This window comes from Parasteatoda tepidariorum, chromosome 2 (assembly GCF_982258835.1).
Source record: "Parasteatoda tepidariorum strain Cologne lab strain chromosome 2, Ptep-v5.0, whole genome shotgun sequence".
NCBI lineage: Eukaryota > Metazoa > Arthropoda > Arachnida > Araneae > Theridiidae > Parasteatoda > Parasteatoda tepidariorum.
In genome coordinates this window covers 86,009,819-86,027,388 of record NC_141756.1, presented here as the reverse complement: position 1 = coordinate 86,027,388, position 17,570 = coordinate 86,009,819, and the positions used below count along the sequence as shown (strand labels likewise).

Below are 17,570 nucleotides of genomic sequence, written 5' to 3'. Positions count from 1 at the left end.
GAAGCGAACCCGATTGCTGAGTTTCTTGCAAAAGATGACGCTTGTTTACTGTGCATTTATCAGATTCAGTGGCCACAGTGGACGGTTCCCGGCAAATTACCGAAGTCAAGCATAACTGGCTGCAGTCAGTGCGGGTGGGTGACCACTTGGATCAGTCTGCGTAGGGACTGAGGGTGTGTGGTATTGGTCCTCGTTAAACTGTTCTCCCGTAAAGTGTTCGACTTCTCAGGCAGGTCGTTGGGCTACCGAAGGGGTGGGGGTGCCATCCCCTCTGCAGAGGATCAAAATTGTGATGGCATGTCTTTGAATCATCCTCAGGGATGTTTCCCAGACCGTCGCCAATAGCCCATTGTGCAGCTTTAGTACTGCGTAAACGAGCTACAACTACAACAACTCATCGTACAATTCACATCAAATCGAAGGCCTATAGCAGAAAAAAATGGAGAACATGATTAGTTAGTCTTTTTGCGGGTAGGTAGTGGGGAAAAAATTTGCACACAGGTTCTAATACTTCCGAGGGCTAGTGATTATTGATATTTGGTCAATTTAGGAATTGGTAACTGGGCGGAGTGAGCTTGACGCTAGCTTTTATCCATCAATCTTCTTATAACCCTATATTGATTGTGTGACCAAACTTTTTCGCCAAAGCAATTGGCGTTGTTTAAACAAAAGCTATTGTTAGAGGAAGCCATTTTCTGTATTTGGCTGCGCGGGATTTCATATTTTATCATCATGAAAGTTTTAATTACAGGTAATTCTTATTAATTAAAGATGTATAATATTAGTGTACGTTTCATAGCAGTATATAAAAAAATTACATGAAATTTTTAAAAAGATTAATGAATTTTATTAAATATCTGTGAATACCACGCGTTAGATTTTAAAGTAAATAGTTTGTAAAATGTATGTATTTTAAGAAAATCGTTATAAAAATTCATTTATCAAAGTTTTTCTCTGCTTCCTTAGAAATCCTTTGTTTGATCTGCCGAAATTGTGTGAAGCAGTTTAGTAATGAAATTTCATTTAGTTGAATTACTTGATTTATGTTTATTTTAGTGACATAATACAGAGGTATCTTTTTTTTCTATGAAATATATTGCTAATTAAAATTTATTATATATAGAAAGATTAATATTGAATTTTCTTAAAAATAGTGAAGAGGGTTTTGATCATGTCTAAAATAATTTGTTTCAATTTTATTGTAAACTAATCTAAAAAAAAAATTCTGAGAGAAATGGAACAAATTTAGATAATATTTATCATTTTCATTCACAGTTACTGCATTCATTATTATTCTTTTAGGTTGTCTTAACTATTGAATAAATTATGAGCATGCATACTTTCAAAAAAAATTTTTATTCTATAGGTGTATCACAATTATGTGCAAAACAATTTGTACTCAGTAATTTGTTTTATTTAAAATACATAATACAAATACTATAATAAATTAGAAGATAATTCAGATTAGCAAGTTATCTTAAATTTAAGTTATCTTTATTGGATATTAATATGAAATTGAATTTTTTCAATTATTTAACTTCTCAAACTATATCTATAATTGTATTTTTTTCATTACCCTAAGATTTTTGACAGTTTACGTGGACAATGTAAAGCAAACTTTTCATATTTCTTCTTTCTCTTCATAAAATACTTTTTTACTAGGTGATTCCTTGGAGAAGTATTTGGCTAAATGCTGAATGAAAATGGGCTATCGATGTTTGCACACTCTGGAATCGGTGTGGACAAATTAAGTGTGCAGTTGTGAAGGGACGATTGTGTTTTTGTCTTAATTCATGTTGGTAAGTTGAAATGTAATTTATTTACATATTTAATGATTATGTATCTAAACCATTTGTTGGCATTGTTAGTATCTTGTGTAACTATTCTAATTCAGATACTTATTTATTTTTTTATTAATATTACTTATGGTTGTGCTATAAAATAATAATTTATTTTGCTTTTCTTAAAAATAAAGGAACTAATGATGTGCAATTGGGTACAATGCCCAACTTTAAAAAACTGGCTTGTGTGGTTAATAAAATTTGTGGGGTTATTGGGGAGATTTTGTTTGGTTATCTGTGGAAGAATAATTCTGGGTAGCCAGCCGCCAGGAACTAATAAAAGGAGAAGGGAACTCAGAAGGTATAACTCGTAACCACCCCCGGACAACTATCTACATGTGTGTTTTTTTTTTTTTTTTGTTATTAAATTTGCAAGTTTAAAATCTGTTTAGCACCTTGGCGATTGTAGTTGGCACGGCAGATCACAATACAGAAATATTTCTGAGTTGTTTTTCTCGAACGAAGAGTTTAGAAATTTCTCTTGCTGAAAGATCAGCGTATGCATCAACATTTTGTTAATCTTGAAAACGTCAGTATAAAGCGATTCAATGAAGTAATTAAAACTTTGTGAATTTTACTTGGGCTAATGTTCTTTAAAACCGTTTGTTTGGCGCAGCATGTCCTTCTGTGGACTTTGTGCCATTAAACCCAACATTCAATTCAATTCAATGGGCTAATGTTCTGTGAATCAGCTTTATCTGTGGATGAATGTATTGGTTAAGATCACATACATTTAAACTGCCAGGGCCATATTCAACTGGCAAACATCTTTGAAAAATGCATAGCAAAGTTTCTAAAAAAAGAAGTGTATTTATACACAACTTTATATACTAATAATATAAAAATATTTTAATCTTGTCTTGACATTTAGCCAGATAACCAGAACTCATCCCATACAAATAAGAAAGAGTAGTCACAGTCAGATATCTGTTTAGAAGAGATTTGGGTCCGTTAACGAACTATTCACAAAATATCTTTTCATAAAAACGGACATTTCACAAAATAATTTATCCTTTACTCAGACCCTTCACAAATTCGTTTATCTTCATTATTGTTTTGTTAATCGAATAAGCCCTTCCCGGGGGGGGAGAGAACGACAGATGTAATCTAAATAAAATTTGTCTTCGGCAGACACTTCTTCCTTTATTCGTCCGAAATGAATATTCTGCGTTCAGCAGTATAGGCAAAATACCAAATATTTGTATGTTGCATCTCTAATTTAGTAGCAGCAATTGCTGTTTATTTTTTAAATTTTAATTTTTTTAATTATAATTTTACAGTGTTGGACATAATCTTGTAAGTCTTTACAATTTAAAAACTCCTTGAAAAAGTTTTTTTTTTTTTTTTTTGCAATAACAGACCCTATTTGCACAAATTCACAAAAGCAGGACCCTGGTTGAAAGAATGTGACTTAACGTTTTTTTTTATATTCACAAATTGCAAGTAATTTTTTTCCAATTTTACAAATACGGACCTTTTACAGAATGTCTGGACAGATCCCTGACAGTACTTGAACAGATTTAGTACTATGATGCTGTAAAGAAAAATATTCAGTAGAGAGTGTTTTTTTCTAATATTCTTATCTGTGCTACTTTACACAATGCAGAAAATTTTTTAGATGCAATAGAATATTTTATGACTAGTTCTCTCTCTCAATGATTCTGGTTCTACCCTTAAAGGACAGAGGGAAGATTGTTTAGAGCATTGTACCTGAATTATAAATACTCTTCCACTTTAAATGCCTTTGGTAAAATATACTAAATGAATAATGCTAATAACGCTAATGAATAATGCCAATTGCTATTTCTAAATAGCAATGGGTATATGTTCAACACTAAAAGAGATTATAAAAAATTTTAGATTGCACGGAGATTGATCTAATTCTATTCTTTGTTAGCTTAAGTGAGATCTAGACTTAACAGAAGCTAATATGAGTGTCTCAGTTAGTATCTTTCTCTTTTATTACTATAATGTTTTGATTATTCGGAGAATTGTATATTTTTAACAGTGGCATTATACCTTAATCGTTGTGAGTTTTTTTTCCCCAACTGTATTGTTATGGTATGGATTGTTTACTGTTAGTACAGCACTGTTTATAAATTATTACAGTATTAATAAAATAATTAAAGTCAGAATGAATTAAATGATCTTTTAATGTTTATCAGTATTTGTCTTTAATCACACCGTGGTTAAGGAAAAGACAGTGCCCTACCAGTTAGTATATTCCTCTTTCAATGATAATATATATTCTTTTACTTTGATTATTTCAAAAATATTTATTACTTTTGTTTTTATCAGTGGCATTTATTGCATTCTAAATAAAAACTAATTTAATGTTTGATCTAGATACTAATAAGTTTAGAAAATTAATTTATGATTTTATTTTTTATTCTTGTAAAAGGTTTAGAAAACAATATTCATTAAGGAACTGGTGATGTCGACAGAATTTAGATGATTAGATACTAAAAAACTGGGAACAGTGCAATCAAACCTGAACAATGGACAAACACATCAACATGTACTGGCTCATCATTAAAAGTCACCGTGGGGATAACACAACATGCACATTCCATGATCCATCCTGGACTCGTGCCTTTAAGAAGCCTACGTGGCTGTCTCTAGGGTAAACGGTGACTCAACAGTGCACACACCAACTGAACAATTGGCTGTGGGGTCATTTATGTTGTGTAAAGAAAATATAATAAAATCTGTGCTGTGACTAACTATTAAATGCTGTGATGTAATGTCCTGTGATTGTCTTGTTCTTAAAGCCATTAGTCTTTATATGTAAACCCTGATTGATGCTGCAATAAAAATATTAAATAATATTAATCAAACACTTTCCCTCTCTTTCAGATGTATGACTAAATTGGGGATCTGCAAAAAGAAAAAATCGAGCAACAAAGCTAATGTTGCAATAATTTACACTCCTTTTTTATGTCTTGATTTTAAAGTGACAGATGTGTCAAATCCCCGAGTATGAGTTTGAGTGATGCTTCCTCCCAAAAGAGTTGTGAGACCACTCTGAAAGTGTCGCAAGTATGCCATATGCGTGGAAAAAGATGGATATGCCAGATTTAATAATAATAAAAAAATTTCTGTTAATCTGTGCTTATAACTTAAAACTTATACTTCTGTGCTAAAAGTTCTTTCACTCTGTAATTCAAATTGATTCAAACTAATGTATGCAATCCTTTATTAGATTCACAATTTGAAGAGTTGTGCTTTTATCTATATACTTAACCATTGGTTGAAATCTTAACAAGGTTTCTTGATTACAATATTAATTTGAAGCAACTTGTTCTCTTCTAGCTTTTACCTGGATTCTGCTGATGATTCATGTTTGTCCCGGGGAATGGTCTCACAGCATTGTCTGCTTAAAGCTTTTCTGTGAGATATATTTACCAGGACTTGATTTTCTACAATGGTTTATGCAGAGTCTCATTTAGTTTGAAGAATATCTCTGTACCGTAACAAGATAACATTTCAGTCATTGATTTTGCTATATGTATTAAATATAATTGTATATTTTTTAAATTCATAAAAATAATTAAGCTCTTTATTTTCCGGCACGGTTGTCAGTTATTAATATAACTGAAGTCTTTGATTGGATTCTGATCCACTGTAGAATTTTAAAGTAACATGATTTCTATTTTTTATCTAGAAAAATGCTTTTATTTTACAGCTGACTAAGCAGACAATAGCATAGCTGCCAACTGTTCAGAATTTTTCGGATTTGTTCCTAATTTTTAAATCCAATCTGATATTTTTATAAAAATTCTGAATTTTCATAAAATTTTTGATTTTAAACCAATCCTTTTTTCTGATCGCCACAAGCATGCATCCTGTGATTATTGTGCAAAAGTAATTTTTAGTAGCTTTTTATTGGAAAATATTATTCCAATAGCTGTCTGTTGCTGATTATTTCACTAAATTATTATTTTTGGAATTTTTTTTTTTTTTGTAGTATTTAAACACTTGCATCAGAAATATTTGTTTATGATGTAGATTATTATTTACCAGTGTTTTATAATTTGGAGATAAATAATTATATATTAATAGGTAATGTTTGTTTTTAATATATTATACCGGTATTCCTAATTATAAAACATTAATATTATAAGTTTCCCACAAAAGATAGTGTTTATAGTTTTGTTTTACTAATTTACATATTTAAATGTATGTCTATTAATGTTATGATTTAATAATTAAATTTTTATCTTACTCTCGTAATTAGTGCGTATAATTTTGTCGCATATAGCGTTCCTCATTTTTGATTCATAAGGTTGGCAGCTATGCAATAGTTATAAAGAAAGACTTAGCTGCTCTTTTTCTCAGGATGATGCCACTGATAGTGGTCATAGACCTTATATGATTGCATCTGCAAGCACCTTCATAGAGTCAAGCTAGCTACCATACTCTGTCTATTGTGTAAGAACAAAAACAATTATACGTGCTTCAAATTCTCAGATCCAACTTGAATAAATTTTTTTTTCTTCCTTTTTTATACTTTTTACATATGCTGTACTCTTACCACTAAAAATAAATATATTCAAAAGAAAATTTATCTCATTTATTTATTCTTTCTTGAAGATGTATATCAAGAGAAAGATACTATTTTATAGTACATATGTATCCAAGGTGCTACTGCTATAACACTGCAACTATTTCAGTTTAAATGAATCTCAAGTTAGAATTTAATGCTACTATATTTAATTAAAATTTTGAAAATACGTCCAATAGTACGTTTAGAAGTTATTTGACTAAAATATTGATAAGTATTGTACAAGAGCTAGCTCTTGAGCTGAGAAAAAAACAAGAGTTTCGGGAAACGAAAAGCGTTAGTTAACTTATTTTTAACGAACTAGCTTTTATAACTATAATTCAACTTTTTTTTATTTTCAACTAGCTGAATATCCACTCTTCGAACAGGATTAATAAAATCAAAAAAACAATAACTCGGTACTGAACAACCCAATGAAATCGTGGACAAAACTGAACGGTATATACTGACAAAATTAATAAGCAAAAACATAACAAAACCTGTTTTTTGTTGTTCAGCCCATTAAAATTGAGATTAACTGTATTCAGCATTATTAGGCATAATATCGAAATTTACCATTAACTTGGAATTTTTGTAAATAAGTAATTTTTTTAATTTATATAATAGGAATTACCCATATAAATTAAGCATCATTGGTGACAATAATAGTATGGCACTTGTTTACGATTAATCTATACGAATAAGTACCTGAACTCCATAAATGTTGCTTTTTGTAACATAATGGCTTACTTTTTAGTATTTCAATATGTATCTATTACATTACTTAAATGAACTGAGCGTCAGCATTAACACTTTGACTCAGAATTTTCATTAAATATATTTTTTTTCATTATTTCTTTGTATTTATTCATGTCAGGATAGGTGAGAAATAAATTTAGAAGTTTAATAATATTTGGTGAGATGAAATATAACGTGAAACACCATGTCTTTTCCTGCATAAAAAGTCAAATATTTCAAACGCGGTTCACTTCCAAACAATTTAACTAATATGCAGTTATTTAAATCTTAGCGAAACAGTTATTTATAATTGAAACTTCTTTAATTTACAAAATCATTAATACATTTTTGAATATGAATCAAAAAAAGATTTTTCCAAACTAATTATTTTGAATTTTATATTTCAGTAAAATATATAATTCCGTAATCTAACAAATATTTTTTATCAGCTGTTTGACTTTTTATTTTTAAAGAGAGAACACCAAAAAAATATATATATTCTTACTAGGAATTAAAAGGCCAGAGAAAAAGAAAAGAGGGACAGCTGTTAATAAAACTGAAGTAATTTTCGACGTTTTTCCTAAGCAAATTAGTACCACTTTCCCACTAATTTTGCCTTACATTGCAAAAGAATTTTTTTTTAATTTTAATTACCGCTGTTTTTAAATTATTTACTTATACCGAAACACATTTTGACAGACGTGACAAATTAAATACGTGATTTCAGATAACTTCAGAGATAATTTGGTGACATAGTGCTACCACGTAAATTTTTTTTTTCATTGTTGTTGTTTACGTCGCACTAAAGCTGCTCAATGGGCTATTGGTAACGGTCTGGTAAACATTCCTGACAATCATCTGAAGACATGCCATCACAATTTTGAACTCTGCCGAGGTGAGGCTCCCTTCGCTTCGATAGACCGACGACATGCGCGTGAAGTCAAGTACTTACGTATAACATTTTAACGAGAACCAATACCTCACACCCTCGGTCCCTTCACAGATTGATCCAAGTAGTTTTTCACCCGCACGCTGACAGCAGCCAGTTATGCTCAACTTCGGTGATCTGCTGAGAACGTGTCAACAATCAGTCAATTGCGGAACTGTTGTTGATTGAAATTACGACGTAGCGAGAAAAAAAAAACTAAATAAAGTACAAGCAATAACTCTTTTTTATTGTTATTAAATAGAGCTATAAAGTATCAATGATGTTATCTTTAAGATTTTTGAGGAAACAACGGCTAAGGCTTAACCAGTCAACCCCGCTTAAAGGAATATCATCAGTTCCAACCAAATCTATGCAATTGAGCGGGTTATTCGATTAAAAGGATAGTGCAATATTCTATCCTAAATTTCTGCGAAATTTTATTTTTAATTGTATTTAATGCAAATTATGGTGTTTTGATTAAATAAACTTAGTTTTATGATCAATAAACAATTTTGATTAATAGTATCTGTGTTAGTATCATAAAATATAAATGTCATTTAAAGTTATATAAAAATAAATCAATATTAGTGAATAGTATAATATATAGCAGGGTTCCCGCGGTCCTTGAAAAATTTAAAAAGTGGTAGTAAATTTAGGGTGGAGCTACAATATATTTTTTTGTTTTAATATGCTTTTTCATCGTAAAGTGCTGAAATTTTCGTGAATATATATATTTTTTAGAAAACATCTTTTAGTGGTGGCTACACAGAAATAAAAATGTCAAAATTTCTTTTATTTTTATTACCACTTTTTGAAATTCTCAAGGACCGTGGGAACCCTGTATAGGTACTAAAATATTATTTGATCCCTTCCGAAAAAATCTATAATTGAAGACTATTTTTATACCCGTTTAATTCGTCAATTTATCAAAATTAGATTTTCCCTTTCAGTTTCTATTAATACTTTCATGAATAATTGCGTATTCCTCTCAAACGTATAGTCAGATTATTTATTTTAAATTTTTTTTTCTAACCTCGTCTTGAGAATTTCCAAATTAATGAGCTGTTTTAGTTTGGAATTTTTTTTATTATATCGTTTCCCAGGTTCATTGCCCCCTCCCTCTATTAATTCAAATCCATCTTTTTCTCGCTGAACTTGCAATCATTCTCAGAGTTATTCTCTGGATTAAGCAATAATTATTCTTACTTAAGAGAAAGACACACTGTATACTGATTTGTTACGTTTTTGAAATTTTTTCTTATGAAAGCTAATAGCGCACCAGGAGGGGACCACAAATCTTGACTACAAAACAAATCACTCTGTACCTTTTTAAAATTCTAAATGATGTGTAAGTAAGTACAATTTGTCTAAAGTAAGAACTCCCCTATTCGTCTGGACCTGTGGGGGTGACTATGGTAACAAGGTATAACTATTTCAAATAGGGGTGTGGGTCACTATTTAGGATATATTTTGTCTCGGGTGGGGGAGAGAAAGGGAATCATTTTTCTTCATATTGCCCTAAAGCAGTGTTTCCCAAAGTGTGGTACGCGTACCCCCAGGGGTACGGGAACAGTTTAGCGAGGGTACGCGTCCTTATGCGAAATATCTTGCAATAAACGAAAATTTCAAACAAACTTATTTAAAAGCAAAGCTAGCCATGAAAATTTACGATTACGTATTTTTCTATTTGCTATTTTTTGCGGAGTTTGCAGTTAATAATTAGTGGTGTTAACAGCCAGTTGTGATTTTTAACTTTTGTGCAATTTTTTTATAGTAAAAAATACACTCATTTTTTTATTAGTGGTACACAGCATTACGAAAGATTTAGAAAGGGTACACAAAAGTCATAAGTTTGGGAAACACTGCCCTAAAGTAAAGAGAAGCTACCCTCCCTGAAATTCGCTATTCTTGTTTCCTTAGCAGCAGACGGCCTCAGATTTAATGGCGGGGGGAGTTCTTACCGTAAACAAACTATAATTCAAAGAGGGGTAAAACACTCGTCGCTCACTTCAATGTATAACTAGCAGAAAGATTAGATTTTTTTTTTTTTTCAATTTTACCCCTAACACCTGTTTAGACCAACAAATGAACAGGACCCTTTTGAAGTGACCACCTATTGTATCCTTATCTTAACTGAAAAACGAAAATTTCATTTTAGTTACTGAAGCATTTCTCCAAAATAAACAAATTTTTTTCATTTCAGTACCTCTTCTTCATGCAATTAGGCGGGGACAAAAAACAAAGAATGTCAGTTTAAACGGGGAAGTTTAACATTGGTTGCATACAAAATGATTTGGTTCCATTCGTGTAAGCTTGTTATTCGATTATCCGACATGTAATTAAGTGGATATGACGCAAGAAAGTTCCAATCCGTTTTTCGCTCGAACGGTTTGTAATATAATGTTTTAATGTGAACAGTAACCTTCGTGCGACGAACTATTAGTATGCCAAATTTCATTGCTCTCTGTCGGATGGTTTAGTCCAGGGGTGGCAAACCTTTATGTCTCAACGTGCAATTTTTTCTAAAAAAATGTTTAATGAACTAGTTAATGTATAGTTTGTCTAAAGTAAAAACTCGCCTAGCCATTTGTCAAGACCCTTGGCGGTGACTATGGTAACGAGGTCTAACTATTTCAAGGGATGTGGGGTCATTGCTTAGGACAGATTTTGGCTAAGATTCAGCGAGAGTAAGAGGACTTTTTTTCCAGTCTATTGTGTTAGCCCTAGAGTGAAGAGAAGCTACCTTCCCTCCCCCCCAATGCCCTCCTGTGTTAACATTGTTCGTCAATTCGGACGTTAACAGGGCAGATTTGTTGGCCTCTCTTACAAGGGCACCATATTAGGTGGGCCAACGTTGCTCCTACAGTAAGGACAGATAGTACAGAGAAGAAAAGAACATCCATGCCTTGCCCGGGATTCGATCCCAGAACCTTTCTGGTGCAAAGGCAGTTCCCTAACCCCTCCACAGGCCGGTCGGCTAGCTACCTTCCCTGGAATACGCTATTCTTGTATCCATAGCAGCAGACGGCCTCAGACCATGTGGCGGGGGGAGTTCTTAGCTTAGACAAACTATAAATACTCTGTTAAATTCTGCATCCATTTATAATTACATTCATGTTTTTAAAATATAGGAAAAAACAAGTGAATGCGAGCGAAAAGGACACATAGCCTCTAACATAATTGGATATAAATAGGAGAACAGATTTTAAATTATCTTAAGTTAAAGCTAGACGCCCGGTGGCTGAGTGGTAGTGCTTTGCGCTCCCGTGCCACCGGTCCTGGGTTCGATCCTCAGGCCGGGCAAGGTTGACTCAGCCTTTCATCCCTTAAGTGGGTAGACAAATGAGTACCAAGCATGCTTGGGAACTAAACACTTGGGGTTCCGCGTTCGGCTGACCACCTAACTGGAACATCTGCTCCTGTACCCCAGAGCCCAATGTCAAGAAAACTGAGATGGGCCCAGTAGGCCTTGGCCCCCTAGGGGCTGTCGCGCCACTGAGTTTAGTTTAAGTTAAAGCTACATTTTTTTCCTTCGGCGTAATTTAGTTAAGCTAAGATTATAAGAAGTAAAATTATGACCGCGGCAGTACCTATAGAGTGGGGGGAGTCTCTCCCCCCTCCCTATATATATGTGTGTGTGTGTAACATAAAGCGCTTCAACTAATCTTTTTATGTCATTCCTTTGTCGAAGTCTTTTTCTTAATTTACTATTCTAAACTAAACGCTCTTGCACTTTAATATTCACATCCTGTCTTGTAATCTACTTTTGGTTACTCGAGTAACAGTTTTGATTTTTCCCCTTATTTGAACTGTGAGAAAGACTTTTTCACTCGCCTTATTTAAAATATAGATTTTGTTTTATAACCATCGTTGAACAGCCGACCCAATTTTAGGTTTACGACTCCTAATGTTCAACTCTGTAACCTTGTAATTTTGAACAAATTCAGAAGACAAGGAAATTTTTGTTTCAGTACCCTCAGAGGTATTGATTTGTTATAGGAACATGGAGGACTTTGCAACTCGATAGATTTAACTTGCATCAGTCACCATTTACTACACGGGCAGTCTTCGGCCGGCTGTGGATGAACCCACGAACTCTTGGGCATGGGTTCAGTGCCCTACTATCCAGGCCTATAATAGATAGATTTTATTTTATTTTATATCCGTCGTAGAACAGCTGATCCAATTTTTGGGTTTACGACCACTAATGTTCAACTCCGTAGTTTTGTAATTTTATAATTAAAAACTGGAAAGTTCCGCCCCTTGTTTACGTTGCTGATCAACCCTCATGGTTGCTTCTCATTAATCATTGCGGATTAAGAGAAAAAAACCGTTTATTTCCATAAATTACGATCGAATTGCTATTTACATTTTGAAGATGACTAAATTTAGACAAAACAATAAAATTGGTACCAATCAATAAAATTGGAACATCCTGTAGAGTTAATACTCAGTGAAGATGGAACCAAGGGAAAGAGTATTCGCCTCCGAATGAGGTGAACCAGATTCGAATCCCAATAATGGCTGGTCGATACGAATTCCGCACCCGGCTTGCACCTACTACAGTGCTGATGCAAAATATCCTCCACGGTAGACGGATTATAGGATTTCGTGGTTTTTTTCTTCGTGTAACGCAAACGCGGGTTAGTTTCAATAAAAAAAATTTCCCAACACTTGATCCAAGAGTTCCCTTGTCTTCTGGATTGGGTACAAAATTACAAGGCGACGTTGTTGAACATTGGTAACAGTAAACCCAAAATTGGGTCGGCTGTTGAACGACGATTATGAAATAAAATAAAAACCACGCGCTCCAATCACAATATTTTTCAGTAATATCCCGATTTTTTTTTTTTTTGAGAGTCAGATTTAAAGCTCTTAAATATCATTACTTAAACTGCATAACATATTTGAGTTTGGATGGAGTTGGATGACTGCATTCAAATCATCCTATTACAATCATTGTTGTCGAAACTGGTTGTCGTAATAATTTCATTTAAAAACAATAAAAGGTTTCAACTTAAACAGGGCATTTCATAAAGTTCAACCTTAATGTATATTTTTAAAATCCTTGATGAAATTTAAGTAAAAAAACGAGTACACACATTAAGGGTCATAAATTAATATTTAGGCAAGGAAAAAAAATCAAAATTTAATGAATCACGACTGATAAAGGTGGGATTGACTAAAAACTTGTGATTACTAGAGAAAACAAAACTTAGAAGGCGATTAAAACTTAACACGTTCGTGTGTCATCGGCCATTCAAACTGGTTTTCTATTTTTCATACCGCCTATTTACCAATTAATTTAACTGATACGATGAAGTTGTCATTTTTTCTCCTCTATGAAATATCAATTTGCAGCTTTCACAACGTGTTAGATGTAATTACAGAACACCCTGTATGATATACAGTATTTTACGTGATTATTAATTAGGTAATTTTCACAATCAAATTTAAATTTTAATAAGATAAATAGCTTTTCTAATACCTAAAAGTTAAAAATATCATTTTTTAACTTCTTGTAATTACTACGTCTCTTCAAAATTATGTTGAAAAATTATGATGTTAAGAATGATCTAAAATGTTTCATCCTTTTAAAATACACTTCTTTTTATAATCATTAATGAATAAAATACAAATAATATTTAATTCTTAAAGGAACTTCAACATTAGTTTTGGACAAATAAATTTTACTGTAATGTGAAAATATTTTTAAATTCTTGAATTTAACTTCATAGATACGACGGAAATGCGAATTGCCATAGCATTTGTGCTCATATTTTCGACCGCTCTTTAGAATGAGCTATTGTAAAAAGTTGCATAGATTTTACGAAAAAAAGAACAACTTAATGTTCAAACGATATTGAGGAGCATTTAGAATGTCGAAGGCACTCTGGGGAAAAAAAAAAGTAAATAAATAAAATTCTGCTGTTTTTATCCTTGTGTTTCATACTAGGTTTATCAGGCATGTTGCAAATATTGATGAGCTTTCTTTAATATCATTGATGTTTGGAACAGTGTAGTCGATTCTGGTAATGCTGTCATTAAACTATAACTGAAATTTCATCTAGAAAGAGTCAGTCCAGTTTGAGCTTTATCCTAAGCACACTTCTCTTCAAATACAATTAATCTATATATAAAACGTAGCAAATCAAAATTGAAACATTATTTATTGATTACCAGTTAACCTCACTATTTTCCTTAGTAATAAGCAATGAAAACTCACCACTCATGCTCTAAGGAAAATCTTTTTCAATGGTGCATTAGAGTTCAAACAGCGATTTTACAAATAAACAATTAAAAATAAATAATAAAAAGTACTGTTAAATTAATGGGGTATGCCTTTTTATTCTATGCATGAATCATGGGGATAAGTATAGGCTTACTGTTTGCGGGTTGCAGCCCAAGGATAGTCAAAGGGTCATCTAAGAAATGACAAAAATAAATAAAATAAAAAAAGCTATATTCAATAATTTTTTTGAAAAAAAATGTCAAAATTCCAAAACTGCTAAACAGTATGAGAAAGAGCCTTAGTGCAGATTATACATAAAAGGCCAATTCTATACATGCAAATAAAATAAAAATTATATATATATCTTTTTTTCATGAGTAAAAAATTAACTAAATACTTAACAAATCTCATTTTCTGTATTAAATTTATGAAAATTTATTTTAGCCATGATAAAAAAATGAAAAAAAAAAAATTATATATGTGTAACATGTTATGAAAAAATGAAACTTTACTTGTAGCTTTTTTTTAAGACTATGTACAAAAGCAGCTTCTTTTTTATATTAGGTTTTATTTCATACCAAACTTTGAGTACATTAACATTGATACAAATGGTAAATAAATTAAGAATTAAATATACTTTTTATGACCATTTAAACTGTAGTTGATTTAGACTAAGAAGAAATAATACACTTCTCCATTTGATTACAAAACAAGAAATTATTATTTTAGGCTATAAAGTAGCAGTAACCATGTAAGCATAAACAAATACTGTTAATTCAAATAATAAAAAACAATTTAATTCTATTTACTTAAGCTGATTTGAAATGAGATCCACAATCCCTTAAGATGTTCTTTGGTCTCTTTATGTTTCTAAACAAAGCATAAAAAATAAATGCCCTTTTAACATAAAACGATAGTTGTACTGTAAAAAAAATTTCTTCCTTCATGTTTCAGCATTCATACATAATTTTTTCAGAAAAAAAAATCTATCTATATATATATATATATATATATATATATATATGCTAGCAACATTTAGACCAATTTAAATTAGATATTCATTCAACACAAAACAATCCTATAAAAATTTTTAAAAAAAACTTTGATGAAATAAAAATTAGAGTAAATTACTTACACTTTTTAATATTGTGTTCAATAAACAAATTTTGTGTATTATAAAATCATATTATGATTGTGAGAAATAGAGACACTTTTTTGAAAAGCCACACAATCTCCGGTACACAAAAAAATATATGAAAACAGACACGAAAGCCACACATCAATTAAAACGAAAATGTATTAAAATTCATCTGAAAGTAAGATCCAGTCAGTGGTGTTACATCCTTTAGAACTGCTCTTAGAAGATATTAGAGGGTATGTTGTAATTTTGCAGTACAGCCAATGGTGGATACGATGTATTTTAGATGTAAATATAAACTACGAAGAAGTTAAGATACGTTTTCTACAGCCTCATGGACCCTCACTGTCATACTCGTACCCACAGAAGCCTTTGATATTGAAAGTAAATAAATCACAGATCATTTAGAAGGTTGAAGTACTAACAACAACAGGTTAAGATTTTTTCATACCGTCTAATGAGATAAAAATAATTAACAAAAAAATAGCACTACATCATTCCTAACTATTTCATAAAATTTTATAATGCTTATATGTTTAAAAAATTACTAATTCTGTTCAAAACATATTGTAACAGAGTTAATAATCATAATTTTAAAAAATATTTTCAATGAAATAAATTTTATTCATATCTTGTAACTATTTCACATATTTTTTGCATATCAAAAGGTAAACCATTTTTTAATAAGAAAAATATAATACACTTGCTAAAAATAAAAATGTTATTTTCGATACATTTTAGGAGACAAAAGTATGGGATAAATACTACTTTTGATATGAATGATCATTGATTTATATATTGGTTTAAGAATTTTAGGCTTTTTACTCAGTTTTCCATGTATATTGTATGAAATGTCTTAAAGGGGAAAAAAGTTGTACAGCATACCACTTTCAATTAATAAAAATTTTGGTTTGCAATAATTAATGTTTTTTTTTTTTTTTTTTAAATTTCAATTTCTATGCTACAAATTTGAAAGGTGTAGAAGAATGTTGTAGTTAAAAAAAAATATTTCTTTCATAATTCTTTGAGACCACATATCACAGGTCAATTCAGGTTGCTTTGAAAGTTGACCTAGCCTCAGAAAGTCATATAAGGTATCAAATGAAAGGTTTATTGCAATGGTGTTTCAAATCTTTTTTTAAACACCATTTACTTTCTTCTAAAGTAAAAAAAAAGTAACTTATAAAATAAAAGTTCTTAAAGTAACTTTTTTTAAGTAAAAAAAAAATACAGTTATTTATATGTATGCAAGTTAGTGGTTTTTTCAGTGAAAAGTTTATTTTTTCAAGTGTTTATAACTTGGACAAATTTCAAATTAAAAACTGTTCGAATTGTTTACTTTATCATGTGTGCATGTTCCACCAAATTTCATTAAAATAGTAGGGGGGTCAGTTCAAAAGTGATTGATATATTGTTCAATGACTCATTATGAAATTTTTCCTTTGCTAATATTTCTTTCTACTTATTATATAAATATAATTCAAATTTTAAAGGATCTTTTTGATTGATAGTTTCTAAATCAAAAAATAAAAAATTTTACTCTTATATGCTTCAAATATAGATTTTTATATATTTATTATTTGATTGTTACAAAATTGTTTTTCTAATAAAGCAGTGGTAAGTTTAAAAAAAGCAACATTTTTATACTGCCACTTGATGCACATTTGACCTAACTCTTAATACACAGCAGTAAATAATATGTAATCAAAAATCTAATCTATCATCATGAAAGTAAGTAGTCAACTATTCGAAAATAAATTTTATGTAACATGAATTTTTTTCATTTCCAATATTATTGTTATTTCCACGGAATTTTTATCATTTCAATATTATTGCTTATCATGATGTGCTTAGATTCACAAATATATTATTACTTTTCATTACTTCCAAATAAATATATAATAATTGATAACCACATAAAAATTTTACCGATAATTTTTCTCTTGCCATAGTTTTATTAACTAGCGATAATTTTATTTTATTAAAACAGCGGGTTACAAATTCATTTATAAAATGTTAGAAGTAGAAACACTTTTAATGTCGAATAAACATAATATATAAACACTTAAACATCAATTTGAACTTTACTCCAGAATTATTTTTTATGTTACAATTATAATGCTTAATAATTAAGTACAAATGTTAGGAAA

The 17,570-nt window shown here is 30.8% G+C and overlaps 1 long non-coding RNA gene across 1 annotated transcript; it reads left to right on the top strand.

Moving 5' to 3' along the window:
• The first annotated feature begins 616 nt into the window (after window positions 1-616).
• On the top strand, window positions 617-1,689 carry LOC147815887 (uncharacterized). The gene is made up of 3 exons (XR_015431433.1): window positions 617-751; window positions 967-1,071; window positions 1,663-1,689. It is a non-coding gene; the product is annotated as an uncharacterized LOC147815887 (long non-coding RNA).
• Window positions 1,690-17,570: the final 15,881 nt, after the last annotated feature.